We start from the raw sequence: 24356 nt of genomic DNA, 5'->3' as shown, positions 1-24356 counted from the left end.
TCAGGTTCATGTGACATATGATGACCATGACATCACAGAGTGTTTAAGATTTCAGGTTCATGTGACATATGATGACCATGACATCACAGAGTGTTTAAGATTTCAGGTTCATGTGACATATGATGACCATGACATCACAGAGTGTTTAAGATTTCAAGTTTATGTGACATATGACGACCATGACGTCACAGAGTGTTTAAGATTTCAAGTTTATGTGACATATGATGACCATGACGTCACAGAGTGTTAAAGATTTCAGGTTCATGTGACATATGAGGCTAATGACATCAGAGACTTAACAAAACCACCTGAGTTGGTTTAGTTGATGTGTTGTCATTTTAAAAAATCCCAATCCCATGCTACTGTAATCTAAAACCAAGAAGAGTTTAAAAGAAACATGGGTATAAATGTAATTGTCGACTAAGTGTAACTGAATTGTTTTTGTGGATTTTGTCGCTAAGAATTATCTGGAATAAATACAAAACGCTTGCTGTTTATTTTGCTTTTTTAATTGCTGGTAACATACTCAAACTACCACAGAAGATGTGGGAAAACATTTTTTTCCCCTTTTTTTAATATAATTCTGTTATGGATGTAGTACTTGATGGCAAGCCAATCTCTGTCCTGTAGAGCTACTAGTTCTTTATGGAGGCAGGCTTCACAATCTTTTTTACCTGGTACTTTGTTGCCAGTTACAAAATGCAACATGTGTCATTCAACTGCTTCCACTTCTTCCCCTTTGCAGCTGTCATAAAGGAGACAAAATACAATTTCTTACTGAAGGAAAAATGACTATAACACAGTGAAAAGGTGCAAAACGTAATATAATATTCTAGTAAATGATGTGGATTATTTATTTACCCCGCTTTGGAGTGGACCAAGTGGAAGAAGCTTGAGACATACCTACTTCCAGCGATTTGTCCTGCTGTCAATCTGAAAGGAAGAATTAGAAAACTGTAAAAGTAAACATTTAACATATTGTGCTTTGTGAAGCAGCGGAGTATATGTGTTGTCCGTCTATTTATCAATAATGCAGACGAGGAGTGTTGGCTGAGTTCTTAACATTTGCTTTCAGAGCCTGCATATCACAACATACAAGATGCCGTCATGGCGACACAACCTATACATGCTCCTCACTCCTGTTGCATGCTGGGTAGGGTAGTTCTTTTTTCCCCTGGCTCATAACATTAAACTATAGTACCATGTATATGCGTTCAGTTTATCAAAGCACCAAGCAAACAGATATGGTCATAATTATTTTAAGTCCACTACGCAGAATAAACACAACATTATTAATATTGCTACTACGGATAATTTGATCAAAAATTCCCTAAAACAGCGCACTACCTATAATATAAGTTTTTTAAACATAAGATCCCTGATAAAAAAAAAAATGTTTCTGCTGTTACCTCAGAAATTGCCTGTTCAGATGTTATGATTGTGGCTCAGAGATTTGTATGTAGATTATATTTATTTTCCATAACAAACAAGATAACTTAAATACCCTGGCAGTGGCAATAAGCTTAAATGTTTGTATTTACATTTTTTGAGTTGATTTTCATAAAATTTGCTATTTAACTGCTACTGTTTAACAAGGACTGATTTAAATTGTGTTTGCACAACAAATGTTTTGGCGCTTTTTTTCATGTGGGAGAATATTCCAATAAAGGTGCACTACACACTACTTTTGAATTCATTATTGGGCTTTGCGTATACAATGCAGTTAATCGCGATTAATAAGAGAAATAGTGCGATTAACTTCGATTAAAAATGTTAATCATTGCCCAGCACTAATATATATACAAACCCCGTTTCCATAAAAGTTGGGAAATTGTGTTAGATGTAAATATAAACAGAATACAATGATTTGCAAATCCTTTTCAACCCATATTCAATTGAAAGCATTACAAAGACAACATATTTGATGTTCAAACTCAAACTTTTTTTTTTTTGCAAATATTAATTAACTTTGAATTTCATGGCTGCAACACGTGCCAAAGTAGTTGGGAAAGGGCATGTTCACCACTGTGTTACATCACATTTTCTTTTAACAACACTCAATAAACGTTTGGGAACTGAGGAAACTAATTGTTGAAGCTTTGAAAGTTGAATTCTTTACCATTCTTGCTTGATGTAAAGCTTAAGTTGTCGTGTTTTACGCTTCATAATGCGCTACACATTTTCGATGGGAGACATGTCTGGACTGCAGGCGGGCCAGGAAAGTACCCGCACTCTTTTACTACGAAGACACGCTGTTGTAACACGTGGCTTGGCATTGTTTTGCTGAAATAAGCAGGGGCCATTTGGTGATATCTTTTACACACTGATGTCGGTTTTTAATGCAGTACATCGCTTACGTGCAGTGATTTCTCCAGATCCTCTGAACCTTTTGATAATTTTACGGACCGTAGATGGTAAAATCCCTAAATTCTTTGCAAAAAAAATGTTTAGCAGTTTTAACATCAAATATGTTGTCTTTGTAGCATATTCAACAGAATTGGGGTTGAAAATTATTTGCAAATCATTGTATCCTGTTTATATGTACATCTAACACAATTTCCCAACTCATATGGAAACGGGGTTTGAATGTATTTATATAAATATAGCCTATTATTTGCGCACTATTTACAAGTTATGTACCAAAAACACGACCACCGAAAAAATACTTTGATCAATGAAAACAGCGCTGCAAAAACCGGCTGTAAACAAGAGGCACTGCATTTTCTGAATTGAAACACTCATTTTAAAGCTTTGACATTAACATTTTAACACACACTAATCTGGTTCAGAAAATATGAGGACCTTATATGAAACACACTTTCTTGGTTCAAACAATATGAGGACATGACGAGTGCTCACATGTAGAATTTATGTTGTTGACTTGTAACATCTCCTGTTTTGCTAAACATGAGTTCCAAACTCCCTACTGACTAACATGGATGTACCCTTACGAAAATGTTGTCATATAAACTGATCTGTGAGAGATTAAAATTAATAAATGTCTTTCAAAATATAGGTTGGGTCAAATTTAGAGCAGATATAGTAAAAATAGACATGTAATAACCTGTTGGAGGGATGAAGTCGGTTTATGGCTGTCATCTGAATCTAGAGAATGTTGAGATAGAACCTCAACAGTTGGTTTCTGCAACAAAACACAAAAATATAATGTCATAACTAATTAATTATAACATTCTCACCACTTTTTGTTGATAAAAATCTGAGCATACAATGCCAGATAAAGGGTAAAGATTATTACAGAGTTTCAGCTCTTAGACAATTCATTAAGAATGTAACACACACAAAAATCTGGTTCAGAAAATATGAGGACCTGAATTGAGACACACATTTTAAAGCTTGGACATTAACATTGTAACACACATTTTCTGGTTCAGAAAATATGAGGACCTTATATGAAACACACCTAAGTCTTTCTTGCTTCAAACAATATAAGGACATGACGAGTGCTCACATGTAGAATTTATGTTGTTGACTTGTAACATCTCCTGTTTTGCTAAACATGAGTTCTAAACTTTCTACTGACTAACATGGATGTACCCTTGCGAAAAAGTTGTCATATAAACTGATCTGTGAGAGATTAAAATAAATAAATGTCTTTCAAAATATAGGTTGGGTCAAATTTAGAGCAGATATAGTAAAAATAGACATGTAATAACCTGTTGGAGGGATGAAGTCAGTTAATGGCTCACATCTGAATCTGGAGAATGTTGAGATGGAACCTCAACAGTTGGTTTCTGCAACAAAACACAAAAATATAATGTCAGAACTAATTAATTATAACATTATCAGCACTTTTTGTGGATAAAACTCTGAGCATACAATGCCAGATAAATAATAAAGATTATTACAGAGTTTCAGCTCTTAGACAATTAATTAAGAATATAAAACACACTAAAATCTGGTTCAGAAAATATGAGGACCTGAATTGAGACACACATTTTAAAGCTTGGACATTAACATTGTAACACACACTAATCTGGTTTAGAAAATATGAGGACCTTATATGAAACACACCTAAGTCTTTCTTGGTTCAAACAATATAAGGACATGACGAGGGGTCACATGTAGAATGTATGTTGTTGACTTGTAACATCTCCTGTTTTGCTAAACATGAGTTCCAAACTCCTTACTGACTAACATGGATGTACTCTTACGAAAATGTTGTCATATAAACGATCTGTGAGAGATTAAAATTAATAAATGTCTTTCAAAATATAGGTTGGGTCACATTTAGAGCAGATATAGTAAAAATAGACTTGTAATAACCTGTTGGAGGGAGGAAGTCGGTTTATCGCTCACATCTGAATCTGGAGAATGTTGAGATAGAACCCCAACAGTTGGTGTCTGCAACAAAACACAAAAATATAATGTCAGAACTAATTAATTATAACATTAACAACCACTTTTGGTTGATAATATTCTGAGCATATAATTCTACATAAACAGTAAAGATTATTATAGCGTTTTAGCTCTTAGACAATTAATTAAGAATATAAAACACACTAAAATGTGGTTCAGAAAATATGAGGACCTGAATTGAGACACACATTTTAAAGCTTGGACATTAACATTGTAACACACACTAATCTGGTTTAGAAAATATGAGGACCTTATATGAAACACACCTAAGTCTTTCTTGGTTCAAACAATATAAGGACATGACGAGGGGTCACATGTAGAATGTATGTTGTTGACTTGTAACATCTCCTGTTTTGCTAAACATGAGTTCCAAACTCCTTACTGACTAACATGGATGTACTCTTACGAAAATGTTGTCATATAAACGATCTGTGAGAGATTAAAATTAATAAATGTCTTTCAAAATATAGGTTGGGTCACATTTAGAGCAGATATAGTAAAAATAGACTTGTAATAACCTGTTGGAGGGATGAAGTCGGTTTATCGCTCACATCTGAATCTGGAGAATGTTGAGATAGAACCCCAACAGTTGGTGTCTGCAACAAAACACAAAAATATAATGTCAGAACTAATTAATTATAACATTAACAACCACTTTTGGTTGATAATATTCTGAGCATATAATTCTACATAAACAGTAAAGATTATTATAGCGTTTTAGCTCTTAGACTATTATTTAAGAATGTAACATTCACTAAAATGTGGTTCAGAAAATATGAGGACCTGGATTGAAACACTCATTTTAAAGCTTTGAATTAAACATTGTAACACACACTAATGTGGTTCAGAAAAATATGAGGACCTTATATGAAACACACTGAAGTCTTTTTTAGTTCAAACAATATGAGTACATGACAAGTGATCACATATTGAATTCATGTTGCTGACCTGTAACATCTCCTGTTTTGCTAAACATGAGTTGTAAATTCCACAGACTAACATGGATGTACGCTTAAAAAATGTTGTCATATAAACTGATCTGTGAGAGGTTAAAAGGATTAAATGTCTTTTGAAGTATAGGTTGTGTCAAGTTTTTAGCAGATATAGGGCAGCACGGTGGAACAGGGGTAAGTGCATGTGCGTCACAAATCGAAGGTCCTGAGTAGTCCTGAGTTAAATCCTGGGCTCGTGATCTTTCTGTGTGGAGTTTGCATGTTCTCCCCGTGACTGCGTGGGTTCCCTCCGGGTACTCCGGCTTCATCTTACCTCCAAAGACATGCACCTGGGGATAGGTTGATTGGCAACACTAAATTGGCCCTAGTGTGTGAATGTGAGTGTAAATGTTGTCTATTTGTGTTGGCCGTGTAATGAGGTGGCGACTTGTCCAGGGTGTACTCCGCCTTCCGCCCGAATGCAGCTCAGATAGGCTCAAGCACACCCCGCCAACCCAAAAAAGGGACAGGTAGTAGAAAATGGATTGATGGATGGATAGTAAAATAGTCAAGTAATAACCTGTTGGAGGGATGAAGTCGGTTTATCGGTCACATGAATCTGGAGAATGTTGAGATAGAACATCAACAGTTGGTGTCTGCAACAAAACACATAAAAATAATGTTAGAACTTATTAATTATAACATTATCAGCACTTTTTGTTGTTAACATTATGAGCATATAATGCCAGATAAATAGTAAAGATATTTATAGAGGGTTTCTGTCTCTTGTCCCGCTCATGTCTTGAGATGAACTTCCCTCGGTACTCGACCACAAAAGAACCTTTTTCAATTGATGCAAGAGCAAATACACCATATCCTGATAAAACAGTTTATCAATTAACAATGTTTGGAATATCTGTTTTAAAAAGCAATAATAATAGTCGTTACTTGACTAAAAATTATATTACAAACAGAATTACTCTTTCATAAATGTAAATAATTATTAAATTAAGTACAAACCCCGTTTCCATATGAGTTGGGAAATTGTGTTAGATGTAAATATAAACAGAATACAATGATTTGCAAATCATTTTCAACCCATATTCAGTTGAATATGCTACAAAGACAACATATGTTTGCCTGTGTATCGGCTGGGGACATCTCTGCGATGCTGATCCGCCTCCGCTTGGGATGGTTTCCTGCTGGCTCCGCTGTGAACGGGACTCTCGCTGCTGTGTTGGATCCGCTTTGGACTGGACTCTTGCGACTGTGTTGGATCCATTGTGGATTGAACTTTCACAGTATCATGTTAGACCCGCTCGACATCCATTGCTTTCCTCCTCTCCAAGGTTCTCATAGTCATCATTGTCACCGACGTCCCACTGGGTGTGAGTTTTCCTTGCCCTTATGTGGGCCTACCGAGGATGTCGTAGTGGTTTGTGCAGCCCTTTGAGACACTAGTGATTTAGGGCTATATAAGTAAACATTGATTGATTGATTGATATTTGATGTTCAAACTGATAAACATTTTTTTGGTGCAAATAATCATTAACTTTAGAAATTGATGCCAGCAACATGCAACAAACAAGTTGGGAAAGGTGGCAATAAATACTGATAAAGTTAAGAAATGCTCATCAAACACTTATTTGGGACATCCCACAGGTGTGAAGGCTAATTTGGAACAGGTGGGTGCCATGATTGGCTATAAAAACAGCTTCCCAAAAAATGCTCAGTCTTTCACAGGAAAGGATGGGGCGAGGTACACCCCTTTGTCCACAACTGCGTGAGCAAATAGTCAAACAGTTTAAGAACAACCTTTCTCAAAGTGCAATTGCAAGAAATTTAGGGATTTCAACATCTACGCTCCATGATATCATCAAAAGGTTCAGAGAATCCGGAGAAATCACTCCACGTAAGCGGCATGTCTGGAAACCAACATTGAATAACTGTGACCTTCGATCCCTCAGACGGCACTGTATCAAAAACCGACATCAATCTCTAAAGGATATCACCACATGAGTTCAGGAACACTTCAGAAAACCACTGTCACTAAATACAGTGTGTTGCTATATCTGTAAGTGCAAGTTAAAGCTCTATTATGCAAAGCGAAAGCCAATTATCAACATCCAGAAACGCCGCCGGCTTCTCTCGGTCCAAGATCATCTAAGATGGGCTGATGCAAAGTCGAAAGGTGTTCTGTGGTCTGACGAGCCCACATTTCAAATTATTTTTGGAAATATTGGACACCGTTTCATCCGGACCAAAGGGGAAGCGAACCATCCAGAATGTTATCGACGCAAAGTTGAAAAGCCAGCATCTGTGATGGTATGGGGGTGCATTAGTGCCCAAGGCATGGGTAACTTACACATCTGTAAGTTACCCATCTGTTTGGAACAACATTTGCTGCCATTTAAGCGCCGACTTTTTCATGTACGCCCCTGCTTATTTCAGCAAGACAATGCCAAGCCACATTCAGCACGTGTTCAGCTTCATAAAAAAAGAGTGCAGGTACTTTCCTGGCCGGCCTGCAGTCCTATCAAAAATGTGTGGTGCATTATGAAGCGTAAAATACGACAGAGGAGACTGAAGCTCTACATAAAACAAGAATGGGAAAGAATTCCACCTTCCAAGCTTCAACAATTAGTTTCCTCAGTTCCCAAACGGTTATTGAGTGTTGTTGAAAGAAAAGGTGATGTAACACAGTGGTGAACATGCCCTTTCCCAACTACTTTGGCACGTATTGCAGCCATGAAATTCTAAGTTAATTATTATTTGTAAAAAAAATTATTCCGTTTGGATTTACATCTAACACAATTTCCCAACTCATATGGAAACGGGGTTTGTAATTAATGTGTTACTTGAAAAAGAAAAGTTTTAAATATCTAGCATATGCAGTTGAGAGACATTTCATGAGAGCAGAGTGTGTGTGTGCCTTTAAAAAGCTGTGCCTTTTGCCAAGTGACGTGGGACTTCAGCGCCCAGACATAGCAGAATAGTTCAGCTGTATTTTTTAGCTTAGCAGTGGCAGTTAAGATAGTTCTGTTGAATGTTTTTGTTTGTGTGTGGATGAGGCCTCTTTCTATTTGATATCGTGTTCGTAATTACTTCCGGGGGTTGCTTTCATTAGTAAAAAGATATTACCTGCACTAACCCTTTTGTGCTTCTAACGCTGTCTTGTTGACATACAATCACATCAAAAGTAGCATGCCACATTACATAAAACGCATCGTAACAGCGTTGTAGCGTACATAAAAGTTATTAGCTTACTCGTTACCGGTAAAAGTAACAGCATTAGTAACATCGTTTTCATATACCGCTGTTATACCATCCATCCATCCATCCATCCATCATCTTCCGCTTTTCCGAGGTGGGGTCGCGGTGGCAGCAGCCTAAGCAGGGAAGCCCAGACATCCCTCTCCCCAGCCACTTCGTCTAGCTCTTCCCGGGGGATCCCGAGGCGTTCCCAGGCCAGCCGGGAGACATAGTCTTCCCAACGTGTCCTGGGTCTTCCCCGTGGCCTCCTACCGGTTGGACGTGCCCTAAACACCTCCCTAGGGAGGCGTTCGGGTGGCATCCTGACCAGATGCCCGAACCACCTCATCTGGCTCCTCTCCATGTGGAGGAGCAGCGGCTTTACTTTGAGTTCCTCCCGGATGGCAGAGCTTCTCACCCTATCTCTAAGGGAGAGCACCTCTACCCGGTGGAGGAAACTCATTTGGGCCGCTTGTACCCGTGATCTTATCCTTCCGGTCATGACCCAAAGCTCATGACCATAGGTGAGGATGGGAACGTAGATCGACCGGTAAATTGAGAGCTTTGCCTTCCGGCTCAGCTCCTTCTTCACCACAACGGATCAATACAACGTCCGCATTACCGAAGACCCCACACCGATCCGCCTGTCGATCTCACGATCCACTCTTCCCCCACTCGTGAACAAGACTCCGAGGGGCCATAGAGGTCGGGTGCATTGTGAGCTGGGCGGCAGCCGAAGGCAGGGCACTTGGCGGTCCGATCCTCGGCTACAGAAGCTAGCTCTTGGGACGTGGAACGCTGTTATTCCAAACACTTCTAATTAAAGCCATATAATACAACCTCTATTAGACTGTAAGGAAATGATCCAAATGAGATGTTGATACAGTTACCATTGATATGATACATAACAAGACATACCTTTCCAATCATTGATCCACTGGGCCTTAAAACAAGACTTGTCACATCCAGATCAAATAAACTCGGTGGCTTCAGCCTCAGGATTACGTCTCGCTCTTCTTTTGGGCACGATGTCTATATCATGTGTTGATGCGCCTAACAAATCCACACATAAAAATGAAAAAAGTCAGTGACACAGAAATAAAACAAAGAACTAAACCCTTCAAAAACTGTTAAATTTAGGCTCAGTGCAGACATGAAGCTTCTCAAACAAAGAACTAATGTAACAATATCAGTAACATGCCAACTCCACAGTGCTTATCAGCTTGAAATATTTGTATTTGAGAAAAAGTATAAACAATTTGAATTACTCTAGACTGTCTTGTTTAAAATTAAGAAAAGGTTTACTAGCATAGTGATCAAGGGTGATGAGTCAAATGCAGAGAATAATTTCACTACACCTAGTGTGTGACAATCACTGCTGCTTATAATCTTCCATGCAACTTAAAAAAAATAAATTTAAATGCCTTGGCCTTGGCCCAGAACTGAAATGCTTTATTTAACCTCATAAAATCAAATCTGGTTGCAATTAATAACAAAAAACATTTAACTGTTGTTTATAATGAACTATTTTCCAATGTTAAAAAACATTGGTCTATTTAATTACGTTAAACTCCATTTTATGCTCACCTGATTCAACCATGCTGTCGAAGACTGTCAAAGATGGTTTGTGGCCAAGATAGATGTCCCCCTCAGGTGCTGCAGGTCCCGGAAGTGATGTTCACTGAGCGCTCTGTTGTGCTCAAAATCGTGTGTGAAGTTTTGTATTTCGATTATAAATGGTCCTTTTGGAAAACCCTTTTTATATATATTCAATACTAAGTGTGATACGTGAGCTGTATAACTTCCAAGATGAAAATAGTTAACTAGTGATTTAGCCATCTGTTAGGATCCGACATCATCCACTGGCCAATCAGGCAGCGCCTAACTGAAAATTGGACCAATCAGACGCCGAGACTCTTCAGAGTGGGCGGAAGTAACCATCTTGAACACCATGTAAAGTGAATACCTCCAAAAACAATCCCCAATTGAATCCAAAATTTGTCCCAAAGATAAAAATACCAAAATCATGTGCTATTGTAACCATTTGAAAATATTAAATACTGTATGTAGTTTGAATTTCATTTGAATTATTGCCTTGGTCTCAATCAAGGTTAAGGGTTTTTTTTTTTTTTTTTTTTTTTGGAGGGGGTGGAGGGGGGGGGGGGCATTTATGCAAAAACCTACATTTCAGGCAGATTTAAATTAATTATTGTGCGGCATTGTATTTTAGTCAATATAATAGCAAAAAGACCAATACAGTAAAATACTGAATCAAACCAATTAAATCATCACCATAATCCCTTTATTACTAATTGTCTAGCCCAAATCCTCTCCGGATAAACCAAATGAATAGATAAAACTAACAAAAAAAAGGTTGGGATCATCAGATCAGTTGAACATGTGTTATTTGATTTAGATTTCAAGAGTATGTTTATTGCTGTAATGATTATATGTTTTTCAAAATGTTGGAGTGTGTGAGTTTCTGACCCACATGACATATGAGGACATATGACATATGAGGACAAGTGTGTGTGTGTGTGTGTCATAATAGCAAAGATGGCCACTAGGGGCAAAATCGAAAGTGAGCAAAAACATTAAACACACTTTCACACACTTTTTCTGAAAATTTGACAAATGAAGACTTTAGAGATTTTTGGTCTGGGAACATGCTGGGAGGGTCTAGAACACGATAGCATTGCGGGAAATATGGGGACATGGAAAATGTCCCCATATTTCAACAGGTCCTCATATGTAAGGTGAAATTTCATAAAAATGTCCCCATATGTCACTTTGACAAACGCACACACACACACAAATGTAGTGGTGCTTTTTTTGCACATGTGAAAGTGACCCAAAGGGCATGTAAACATTCAGAGGCAGTGATGTATTGACGCTGCTTTGATTGATATCACAGCATTTTGTCAGGCATCTGTCCCTGCTTATTTTTAGGCGTGAGAGATGACTATCATCAAATCCCTATTTGGACTTGATGGAAAACGCCTTTGAAGAGATGTTTTTCTTTTTCTTGTAACCTACACATTTAAGTCAATGAAGTCAGCATGGGAAACTATGAACGTGAGAACGAATTGATGAGACTGTTTTACACTTTTTGTATAAACATTGCCGTTTACCTCTGTGGGAGAAGGGACATGAGGTACTAAAAAACAGCAGAGTGGGCCTGTTATATAGAGCAGTGGTTCTCAACCTTTTTTCAGTGATGTACCCCCTGTGAATTTTTTTTAAATTCAAGTACCCTGTAATCAGAGCAAAGCATTTTTCGTTGAAATAAAGAGATAAAGAAGTAAAATACAGCACTATGTCATCAGTTTCTGATTTATTAAATTGTATAAGAGTGCAAGATATTGCTCATTTGTAGTGGTCTTTCTTGAACTATTTGGAAAAAAACATATAAAAATAACCAAAAAATTGTTGAAAAATAATCAAGTGAGTCAATTATAAATAAAGATTTCTACTCATAGAAGTAATCATCAACTTAAAGTGCATTTTTGGGGATTGTAATAGAGATCCATCTGGATTCATGAACTTCATTCTAAACATTTCTTCACAAAAAAAGAAATCTTTAACATCAATATTTATGGAACATGTCCACAAAAAAATCTAGCTGTCAACACTGAATATTTTATTGTTGCATTTATTTTCACAGTTTATGAACTTACATTCATATTTTGTTGAAGTATTATTCAATAAATATTTTTATAATGGATTTTTGAATTGTTGCTATTTTTAGAATATTTAAAAAAAAATCTCACGTACCCCTTGGCATACCTTCAAGTACCCCCAGGGGTATGCGTACCCCCATTTAAGAACCACTGATATAGAGTATCTCTGGTAAGCATTTTTGAAAATGTCAAGAGCAGTGCTGTCCAATAAGGGATATTTGACCAGTGATTTTGGTTATGTCAACAGCAGTCATGTCATACAGAATTTATTTGAACAGCATCTTTGATTAAGTCAAGAGCAGTCCTGTCATATAAAGGATCTTTGAGCAGTTTTTAATAACAGTATATGTACTTCAAAAAGAGCACCGTGCTTCTGGTATATAGAGGATCTTTGACGAGCATTTTAGAACTGCTCAAAAGCAATGCGGTACTATAGAAGATTTTTGACCAGTGTTTTCAGCAATGGGTACTTAAAAACAACACAGTGCGCCTGTCATATAGAGGATCTCTGATAAACATTTTTGAAAGAGCAGTGCTGTCAAATAAGGGATATTTGACCAGTGTTTTCGGTAATGTCAAGGCCAGTCCTGTCATACAGAAGTTATTTGACCAGCATTGTAGGAGCCTAAATGCTTTTTAAGTTCATTTACATTTTATGGAAGGTGCTTTAGGTTTATTCAGCCGAAAGGGTACTATTTACTTTATTTGAATAATATAAAAATGTTTATATTGCATGCTCAGAGTAATTATAAGGCACACTTTATTTGTAATCATTAAATTTGTGTGAATACTTTGATAAGGTACTATTTTATACTGCCTTAATACAGTGAAGAATAACCTGTAACGTTGGAAGCGCATTTTGGATGCGCGTTGAGATGCACGAGGACCAAGACAGGCAGGAATTGCAGGTAAGAGCTTGGTTAATACAAAAATAAAATAACACTGATACAAACAGACAAAAGAAAAGGCGTGCCGAAAGCACGGGGAGTGAGGCTAACACAAAATTAGCGTGCCGAGGGCACGAGAAGCTCAGACGAAACTTAGCACAAGAATATATCTGGAAGAGATACCAACGTGAGTGTCGCTATTAGCAAACAATGGATCAAGAAAGAACTGAGGTAGAAGGCAGGCTTAAATACTTAGGCAGAAATCAAAACAGGTGCGTGTCAAAAGCAGCGCAGGTGGAACAAATGTGAAACCATAGTAACAACAATCAAACAAGGAAGTGCACAATTAGGGATCGGAAGAGTCCAAAAATAATCAGGGAACACAAAAAGGATTCAAAAACCAAAGCAATGTATGATCCGGGCGGCGGATCATAACATAACCAACTGTTCAATTGCATTTATGGCACAAGGATTTGTGTGGTAATAAGGTTTGGACACAGTCTATTATGGGTTATGGCAGTCAGGTATGGTGGAATCAAACCACACAGTTTTTTGATCTTACTCTTACTGTAACACACTCGCTTTATTTTGCTATTCAGTTTTTCCCCACATCGTTCTTGTTTGACATTTTCCAATGAAATATCACAAGTAAACAATACAGAAAACGAAGAGGAACGTCTGGAGTTTTGCTTGTTGTTGCCGCAGCAAGCGGGAGCAGGAGAAAGTTTGAGGAGCGTCAAGCTAAGGCTTCATTAAGAAACTACAAGCATTTTTGATTGAGTCGAAAGCAATCCTGTTATATAAAGGATCTTTGAGAAGTTTTTAATAGCAGTATAGGTACTTAAAAAACGCAGAGTGCTTCTGGTATATAGCAATTTAGAACTGGTCAAAAGTAGTGCGGTCCTAAGGAGGATTTTTGACCAGTGTTTTCAGCAATGGGTACTTAAAAACAGCGCAGTACTCATATAGATGATATTTGATTAGCATTTTTGAACAATTCAAGAGCAGTGTTTAATGGAGAAGTGATCTCAGTGGGGTACATGGGCTCTATCTAGTGGTACGCCAAAGAAGTCTGTAAATATATAGTATTGTTGATGTGTGTGTAATGTTACAGTGGACAAAATATTAAGTATACTTGTTAAGTAAAACCTCTTCCTTATTTTTAATGATTACTAAGGCCTGCTAAGCTACTGTATTTTATTGGTGGTGGGCAGCACGGTGGGAGAGGGGTCAGTGAGTCTGCCTCACCATACGAAGGTCCTGAGTAGTCCTGAGTTCAATCCCGGGCTGGGGATCTTTCTGTGTGGAGTTTTCATGTTACCCCGTGACTGCATGGCTTCCCTCCAGGTACTCCGGCTTCCTCCCATCTCCAAAGACATGCACCTGGGGATAGGTTGATTGGCAACACTAAATTGGCCCTAGTGTGTGAATGTGAGTGTGAATGTTGTCTGTCTATCTGTGTTGGCCCTGCGATGAGGTGGCGACTTGTCCAGGGTGTACGCCGCCTCCCGCCCAATTGTAGCTGAGATAGGCACCAGCGCCCCCCGTGACCCCAAAGGGAATAAGCGGTATAAAATGGATGGATGAATGAATGGATGGATTGATGGATTTATTGGTGGAACTGAAAGAACACTGCATCTTTTAAAAAAACTTTGACTCTTGTTTTTGCAGTACGTCCTTAGAAACAACAGAGTGCACTGCTTACATAGAGGATCTTTGACTAGCATTTTTGATTAGGTCAAGAGCAGTCCTGTCATATAGATGATCTTTGACCAGTGTTCTTAGAAGATGGTACTAAAAAAACAGTGCTCTTGTCATACAGACGCCCTTTAAATAGCATTTTTGAACAAGTCATGAGCAGTGCAGTTACTTTGTATAGGGGATCTTTGAACAGTGTTTTTGAATAGGTTAGGAGCAACCCTGTTTTATAGAGGATCTTTGACCAGAGTTTTTAGCAGTAGATAATTAAAAATAGCACAGGTCGCCTGTCATATATAGGATCCTTAACTAGCATTTTTGAATAGGTCAAGAGCAGTCCAGTCATAAAAAGGATCTTTGACTAGGTTTTTCAGTAAGTCCTTATAGGCAGCTGTGGTGCAGTCGTTAAGAAGACTTTGGACTTGCAGTTTTTGAAACTAGTCAAGAGGTGTCTTTTCACGTATCCTTGAAAAACGTTTTGCTTGATTTTGTCAGGAATCTGTCCCTGCTCCCTTTTCAGAGAGAGACAACTAATCCATATTTTGAGTTGATGGAAAACGCCTCTGAAGTGTTTTTTCCGCCGCAAAAACACATTAAGCCAATAGTCGTCAATAAATGGAGAGCGGTCTCATTATGATGATAAACAGATTGTGTGAGATGTAACGCTAATCTATTAAAAAAGTACCACCCCGAAATGCATCAACAACCCGTCCGAGCTAACTAATCAGACCCATCTCGTTGCCAGCGGGGGTTCACCTAAAATAGTTCTAATAATCTATGGATTGTAATGTGATTCACAATGCACTTAGTGGCAATTCATCATCCCTGTGTGCCTCCAAGGCAACAATGTTGACGATATGTGTGCATGCATCCATGCATGCACACAATGGCTAATCTTGCTGGTAATGAAAAACAAACTTTTTTGGCTCCTACTTAAAGACAAACACATTGTTTTGTCATAGAAAATGGGGCAAAGGGAATTACCGCCATGTCTCAAATATAATACAATATTTTCTGTTGAAAAAAAGTCAGATAAATATGGTTCGTCTTATATTTGCAGTCCTGTTAAGTTATTTTTTTTTTCTAAAAATAGGACTTGAAAAACAAGGGCTGACTTAGGTGGATAAAAATGATAATACATCCTTTAACAACAGCACATCTACTTTTGACCGAACAAAATATATGCAGGTATTTTTTTCTTTTAAAAAACAAAATCCAAACAATCGGTCGGCATATATTCCACTTATACCATCACTTCTTCTACACAGTTAGGTAGTTTTGTGTTTAATTTTCTCCTAAAACCTACTCTAAAACTTTTTTTAAAAGGAGGGCCATCATATTTGCGTCAATATTTATTTAATTTAATTATTTCCTCCGAACTCATCCAGTCTCTTATAAACTATTACACAACTATGTCTTGAAAACAAGACATGGTTGGCTGATGTTCAGGTGTGGTTCAATGCATTAATTTTTTCCTAAAAGTAACACAAAACGGATCCAGGAAAAAGTGGGGTCTTATATTTATGGTCTCTTTTCACTCCTGCACTTATTCAAAGCATGCGGTAAAAGTAAGCAGGCGCTACTAATTTAAAAACCTCTTCTCACCCCTGCACTTACCAATGGCATGCAGTAAAAAATTGAGTGTGATCAAAAAAAAAACCAAAAAAAAATACATATATATATATATATACATATATATATATATATATTCTGCAGCCTGGTGGTTGGGGACCACTGTTCTACAACATGTCATCATGCCCACCTTTACACCATGCTATCTGCATGCCGGCCGGACGGATGCATTTCGCTGCTTCTAATACGAGATAGCAATGCATACTTGTTCCACAGCCATACAGATGACACTGATGGTTGTGACATAAACAACTTTAACACTCTTACTAATATGCGCCACACACTGTGAACCCACACCAAACAAGAACGACAAACACATTTCGGGAGAACATCGGCTCTGTAACACATTATAAACGCAACATAAGAATTACCCAGAATGCTGTGCATACATGACTCTTGGCTATATTATAAACGCGCCCCCCAACCCCGCCCACCTCAACCGACGCACGGGGGGGTGGGCTGGGGGTTTGGTGCTAGCAGGGTGTATAATATAGCCAAGAGTCATAGATACACGGCATTCTGGATACATCTTATGTTGCGTTTATAATGTGTTACAGAGCCGATGTTCTCCCGAAATGTGTTTGTTATTCTTGTTTGGTGTGGGTTTACAGAGTGTGGCGCGTATTGGTAGGAGTGTTAAAGTTGTTTTATATCACAACCATCAGTGTGATCTGTATGGCTGTGGAACAAGACCCCTGGTTTACACATAGTACAAACAAAAAAAATACTCCTCTGCCATTTTGAAAATGATGACATGAATTTGACCTGGCCACAAAAGTAAGCATGCGCTAATAAATTTGGGGAGCGAGTTTGACCCGGCAGTAATTCAAGGCAGGCACATATTACATTCCTGGCGGCTATTCAAGGAAACACAGTACTTTTGAATTACTTCGCATTTTTTAAAACATTACCTCCCACCAGATGGCTGTTATGTTTATCAGAGCTAAAGCAGTGTGTGTATGGAGGGTCAATTTGGACACAATAAAATAAATACATATTTTAACATTTACTGAAATGCGTCATTAACTAATCATAACTGGAATTACATAGATAAACGTTTAAATAATTAATTATATAATTTATATGTAAAATTATATTAAGCTATTAAATGAATTATTTCAATATTTATCCATCCATCCAATTTCTACCACTTCTCCCTTTCGGGGTTGCCGGGGGTGCTGGAGCCTATCTCAGCTGCATTTGGGCGGAAGGCGGTGTACACCCTGGACAAGTCACCACCTTGTTACAGGGATAACACTCCCATTCACAAACCAAAGTCCATTTTGTCACGGTGTCAAACGAAATAAGTGCTCGCTGCGAAATAAGTGCCCAAGCGTGTATGCAATAGTGCCCTATTGCATACAGTGTGTATGGGACGGCATCCTCAAAAATGGCCCCTGTGGCCTCAGTGAGAGTCCATACGGAAATATTATACATACCTTGTAAGTTTTCACCCTTGGCCTTGAGTTGTTGTTAGTGCCACAGGATTCACTCCCACTGACACAGTTGTCCTCTTCCATGACGGTTGTCAGTCCACACAAACAAACAAATCTTCAGAGTCTTGCTAAATCACTACTAGGATGGTCTCTCTCTCGCTACACACATGTTGGTTGATCAAGGACGCCGCCCTGCCAAAAAACTGCCCAGCTGTTCACTGCGCACTGGACTGCGCAGGTGCGCGCATGCACACACCCCCACTGAGCACTTATTTCGCTGGGCACAAATTTGGCGTCACACCGGGGGGTAAAACTGGTAGAACCAAATACAGAAAAGACAAGGTGAATTAGAGTTCAAGGATTATTATCAATAAAACCTGAATGAAAAAGGAGGGAGCTTGTAGTTCTTGGCTTTGGAGTCCAGGAGAGCACACCGAGGCTAGCAGGCTGTGGCTAGCAGGCTGAGGCAGGCACACAGGGCAGGTAGGGAACTGAAGGCAGAGGAAAAAACAGGGGTAAGATGAGGAGCCAAAAAACACAAAAATAGCAGGTTTGCAAGATTTTCAAAGGTGCTAGAATTCCAGGACAAACTGGCGAGAAGCGTTATCACATGTAGCAAGGTGAAACGATCTGGAGATTGCGCCAAACATTTGTAGCCTGCAGTTGATGAGTTGATGGCAGGCAGGTGAGTGATTAGGGTGCTGGGATCAGCTGTGTTAGGCTGAGAGCTGGAGCCAAGCCTACGCCCAAAACACGGCCACTTTCCCAAAGACACACCGAGACAAACAGACACAGATAGACTGTGACAGATTTAGTGTCGCCAATCAACCTATCACCAGGTGCATGTTTTTATTTCAATATGTATTTGATCATTTCACGATATTTGTTTATTTTACAATTACATTTTTCATGTTGGAAATGGTTATTTCATAATTTTACTACTTATTAATTAAGTAATTATTTAATTTACTTATGTCATGAACCTGTGTTTCAGCTTCATGAATTTATTTTATTTGTCAAACTCAGCCGTCTAAGTCAGTGGGCGGGTTTTAACACCTGATTGGTTACCTGACATTTCCAGTTTAGTGTGGAACTCTTCTACAAGTCGATATCTTGGTCAGAAAGTGCGGAAATAACTCCCACAACTTCAATAGATTCTTCTACTTAAAGAGTCCATGCTTTTCTTACCTATTAGTACTTGCTTGTGTGTATTTGGGATCGGCATAAGTCCCGAAATTTTGAAATCAAACAATTGAGGCATTGAGAAGATATTTACAAAATAATCTTACGCCAAACGATCTCTTTGGAATTTACTCTGACCTGTGACGTCAGCGGATTATCCATACATGGTAGAAATTTACCCAAACATCCTTGTATGAGTTAGCCATTTTCTATTTATGTAGGACCCGGTGTACCACAATATTTTTACGATGAAACCCAATAAGGAAGATGCTTTGCTGTTGGTTGCCTTAACCAGTATAAGTCATTAAACAAACTTTCAGCCTTATCTGAAGTAAAACGTTCCCTACTTTTAACTTTTATAATTTAATGATTTGTGGCAATGTGCCTTCAACTGTGTAAAAGTCGCTTTGGATGTGTGCCTGCTTCAGCCACAAACCTTGGATTTTCCAAAGAACTACTTTTGTTAAGTGCTCTGTGCCTACCATTTATGGCAATGGAGGGCACAATAAAACGGTAATGTGTGAATGATACGTTGGCAATGTTGGCTCGAGTTGTTGGGTAGATAGGTTAGCCTTCAACTGTAAGACAATAGCATCCCCGTCCTCTAGCAAAACAAATATTTTTTTCCCCTAAACTACCTTTAGTTGGATCAGTGTCTACTGTGTATGGCAATGCATCAGTTATTACGTTAGGGATGTAGTTCGTAGTGTATCTTACTGTACAGCAGCTCAAGCTTATATTGTATGTGGCCAAAACAGCAGCATTGAAAGTAAGAACATGGTATGGAATAGAAAATCATTTTATTTTAAATATACATGTATACAGTATGCCCAGGATCAGGCATTGGGAGTAATAAAGACTCGGTAAAAGTTTTACCTTAGCCTTTTTCTGTCCTGCGAGTTGTGTCCTCATTGAGCTGACAACAAACCAAAATGCTGCTGGTTTCTCCATATAATCTGAGATATTGTGTTGTGGTGAAAGTCAAGTAAAACTTAGATGGCTGTTGGTGCTCACCGGTGTCCGTATTCCATACGGTCTTAGCAAAGCAAAACAAAAACACAGGGACGGGGACGAAGGTTCAATCAGCGTGAGGAAGTGTTGGAAGGAGGGCTTCAATTGCATGTAACAACCTCAATTCACCTCTCAAATGGTAAATGGGTTATACTTGTATAGAGTTTTTCTACCTTCAAGGTACTCAAAGCGCTTTGACACTATTTACACTTTCACCCATTCACACACTGATGGCGGGAGCTGCCATGCAAGGCACTAATCACAACCCATCAGGTGCAAATGTGAAGTGTCTTGCTCAAGGACACAACGAACGTGACTAGGTTGGTAGAAGCTGGGGATTGAACCAGTAACCTTCAGGTTGCTGGCACGGCCACTCTCCCAACCGCGCCACGCCATCCCTAAACGCCTCAAAACCCAATTTTTTTTTTGAAGAAGTCAAAAAGTGGCTTAAAGATATCTTTTACAGCAAAATCTATGCAAAATTTTGACCAAAGAACTATCATTGCGTGTTATGCAGACCAAAATTCAGAGAAACACAACTGTATGGATGTACAACCCCTTTAAACGGCTAAATGATGTGGGTCGGCAGGTCTTACTTTCAAATTTTCTGCAAAGTCTAAAATTGTTTTGTATTGTTTGCAGTGCTTCAGAAATCATCATTGGACTAGATTGATGTTGGCTCCACCCGATGACTGTGATGGGTGAGTTTGACATATAAAATACATTCATAAAGCTTCCACACAAGTTCCTGAAATAAAAAATTAAATAATGATTAATTAATTAAGGGCAGCTTGGTGGAAGAGGGGTTAGTGCATCTGCCTCACAATACGAAGGTCCTGAGTAGTCCCGGGTTCAATCCCGGGCTGGGGATCTTTCTGTGTAGAGTTTGCATGTTCTCCCCGTGACTGCTTGGGTTCCCTCCGGGTACTCCGGCTTCCTCCCACCGCCAAAGACATGCACCTGGGGATAGGTTGATTGGCAACACTAAATTGGCCCTAGTGTGTGAATGTGAGTGTGAATGTTGTCTGTCTATCTGTGTTGGCCCTGCGATGAGGTGGCGACTTGTCCAGGGTGTACACCGCCTTCCGCTCGATTGTAGCTGAGGTAGGCACCAGTGCCCCCCGCGACCCCATAGGGAATAAGCGGTAGGAAATGGATGGATGGATTAATTAATTGAATAATGCCAGTTTAAAGGCCTACTGAAACTCACTACTACCGACCACGCAGTCTAATAGTTTATATATCAATGATGAAATATTAACATTGCAACACATGCCAATACGGCTTTTTTAGTTTACTAAATTCCAATTTTAAATTTCCCGGGAGTTTCGTCTCGGAAATGTCGAGTAATTATGACGTGTACGGAGGACGTCACGCGTTTTTAGGAAGTATGAGCGCTACGCACACACACAGGTAAAAGTCGTCTGCTTTAACGGCATAATTACACAGTATATTGGAGGTCTGTGTTGCTGAATCTTTTGCAATTTGTTCAATTAATATTGGAAAAGTCACAGTAGAAAGATGGAGTTGGGAAGCTTTAGCCTTTAGCCACACAAACACACGGTGATTCCTTGTTTAAAATTCCCGGAGCTGAAACTTTAATACGGATCAGAGCGCAGTCAAGCAGACATGGATCCCAACTGAATGTCAACCAGCAAGTTTCGGTGAGAAAATTGTGGTTAAAAAGTCGCCACTTACTGAATATCAGCTGAGCTTGTGGCGTCCGTACAGCTGCCGTCGACACCCGTGGACAAACCCCTCCGACTATCAGGTAATATTAAACTCACTAAAACACTAGCAACACAATAGAAAGATAAGGGATTTTCCAGAATGATCCTAGTAAATGTGTTTAAAAACATCGGAATACGTCCCAATGCTATCGCGTATTTTATTTTTATTCTTTTCTAGTCCGTCGCTATCAATATCCTCAAACACAAATATTTCATCCTTGCTCAAATTAATTGTTAAATTGTCGTTTTCTCGGTCCGAAAACCTGTTTTTGTTGGAGGCTCCCATTGAAATGAATGTAAATATGTGAAGAGCACCCACACTTGCGACGTCATCGTCAGCGACTTCCGGTAAAGGTGAGGTTTTTGCAGGAAGTACCAAAAGTGGCAAACTTTATCGTCAATTTTCTTTACCAAATCCTTTCAGCAAAAATATGGCAATATCGCAAAATGTTCAAATATGACACATAGAATGGACCTGCTATTCCCCTTTAAATAAGAAAATCTCATTTCAGTAGGCCTTTAATAAATAATACAAAATATTGAATTCAATCAATCAATCAATGTTTACTTATATAGCCCTAAATCACTAGTGTCTCAAAGGGCTGCACAAACCACTACGACATCCTCGGTAGGCCCACATAAGGGCAAGGAAAACTCACACCCAGTGGGACGTCGATGACAATGATGACTATGAGAACCTTGGAGAGGAGGAAAGCAATGGATGTCGAGCGGGTCTAACATGATACTGTGAAAGTTCAATCCATAATGGATCCAACCCAGTCGCGAGAGTCCAGTCCAAAGCGGATCCAACACAGCAGCGAGAGTCCCCGTTCACAGCGGAGCCAGCAGGAAAACATCCCAAGCGGAGGCGGATCAGCAGCGCAGAGATGTCCCCAGTCGATACACAGGCGAGCAGTACACGGCCACCGGATCGGAACGGACCCCCTCCACAAGGGAGAGTGGGACATAGGAGAAAAAGAAAAGAAACGGCAGATCAACTGGTCTAAAAAGGGAATTCATTATATTTTGAAATTAAATTATTAAAACAAATAATTATTAAATATTGAAATGAGTATTCAGTTAAATATGATTTTACAAAAATTTACAAATTTTAAGGTAATTATTTAAAGATTTATTTATTACATTCTGTCCCTTTCGGTCGTTTACAGGCGTGATCAATGGCTGTCAAATAGGTAATTTATTATCATAATTATTAACAGAATCAGCAGAGGGCTTTTGGTTGTTATGAGCTGTGTTGTTTCGAGTACGTAGTTATCATTTTAGCACCGCAGCGATCAAAAGCCTTTAAATTACATGTTGAATATAGCATTAAGAAATGTAAGATTTCTGGCCCACTGACTTGCATTGCATTGTTTAATTAACTCCCATCACATGACCACGTGATGAATTTAAAGACATCGTTTGTTTATCAAAGCTGAGACGTCGCTGTCAAAAAGTCCATTTATCTCGGTGAACAAGGTGGCATGGGCCAGGGTCCGATTAAAGAACTCCTCGGTGGACGCCTCTCACCTTCAGCGCGGTCTCTCAACTCAGGGAATGAGAGCGCTCCATCATCAGACGCCCTCCCCTGACACGGCCTGGGCGACGGGGTGGAAAGAGCAATGGGGTGTCGCCATCTCTGCCAGCCCCTCTTCTTCATGGCGTGACTGCGGCCTGTTTGAGTTGCACCTCACGCAGAGGGAAAAGGTGCAGGACAAAGCTTTGCTGGCTGAACTTGTTGACTACCATAGGAAATAATTTAAAATTTTCCAGGGTCAAGCCGCCTGCACCCTTATTAATAAAAATGATCTACAGCATCTATCTGTTCAGGGGTCAAACCGCTGCCATTATTATCAATAATGATCTACACCAAGTACCAGCTCAGAAAACACTGGGCTTTCCAAGTACCACCATAATGACCAACATCAAAATAGTGTGAGCATAGTAGCCCTATATATTGATTAAAAATAGGTTTTATTTTCCGAATACCGTATTTCCTTAAATTGTCGCCGGGATGCTAATTAATTTAAAACCTCTTCTCACTCCTGCGCTTACCAAAGGCATGCGGTAAAAGTAAGCATGCGCTAATTATTTTACAACCTCTTCTCACTCCGGCACTTACCAAAGGTATACAGTAAAAATTTGAGTGGGATGTAAGCTTGGACCTTAAATCCCACTGAATAGCTCTTAATCTTCTTCCCTTCATGCAATCTCAAATTACCGGCATTGAAATCAGCCTCCTCCATTTTGAAAATGATGACAGGGGAAGTGTCACTCGTGACGTCACGAGTTTGACCAGGCGGTAATACTAAGCATGCTCTAATTATTTTGGGAAGTGAGTTTGACCCGGCAGTAATTCAAGGCAGGCGCATACTATACCAGGGGTAGGGAACCAATGGCTCTAGAGCCAGATGTGGCTCTTTTGATGACTGCACCTGGCTCTCATATAAATCTTAGCTGACAATGCTTAACACGATAAGTAATGAATAATTCCGCTGGTAATCACAGTGTCAAAAATAACGTTCAAAATATAAATCAT

General features: G+C 39.0%; 1 long non-coding RNA gene across 3 annotated transcripts; it reads right to left on the bottom strand.

Moving 5' to 3' along the window:
* Positions 1-493: 493 nt before the first annotated feature.
* On the bottom strand, positions 494-10320 carry LOC133560311 (uncharacterized). Of its 3 annotated transcripts, XR_009808417.1 has the most exons (9): positions 10149-10320; positions 9480-9614; positions 5890-5965; positions 4896-4973; positions 4285-4362; positions 3675-3752; positions 3065-3142; positions 862-933; positions 494-745 (listed from the first exon to the last, which is right to left on the bottom strand). It is a non-coding gene; the product is annotated as an uncharacterized LOC133560311 (long non-coding RNA). The 3 variants fall into 3 exon arrangements; XR_009808416.1 differs by lacking the exon at positions 10149-10320 and having other exon boundaries at positions 9480-10142; XR_009808418.1 differs by lacking the exons at positions 4285-4362; positions 10149-10320 and having other exon boundaries at positions 9480-10142.
* Between the last annotated feature and the right edge of the window lie 14036 nt (positions 10321-24356).

This window comes from Nerophis ophidion, linkage group LG10 (assembly GCF_033978795.1).
Source record: "Nerophis ophidion isolate RoL-2023_Sa linkage group LG10, RoL_Noph_v1.0, whole genome shotgun sequence".
Classification (NCBI taxonomy): Eukaryota; Metazoa; Chordata; class Actinopteri; order Syngnathiformes; family Syngnathidae; genus Nerophis; species Nerophis ophidion.
Note: the sequence above shows the minus strand (reverse complement) of the source record. Positions and strands in the feature narration are given on the sequence as shown.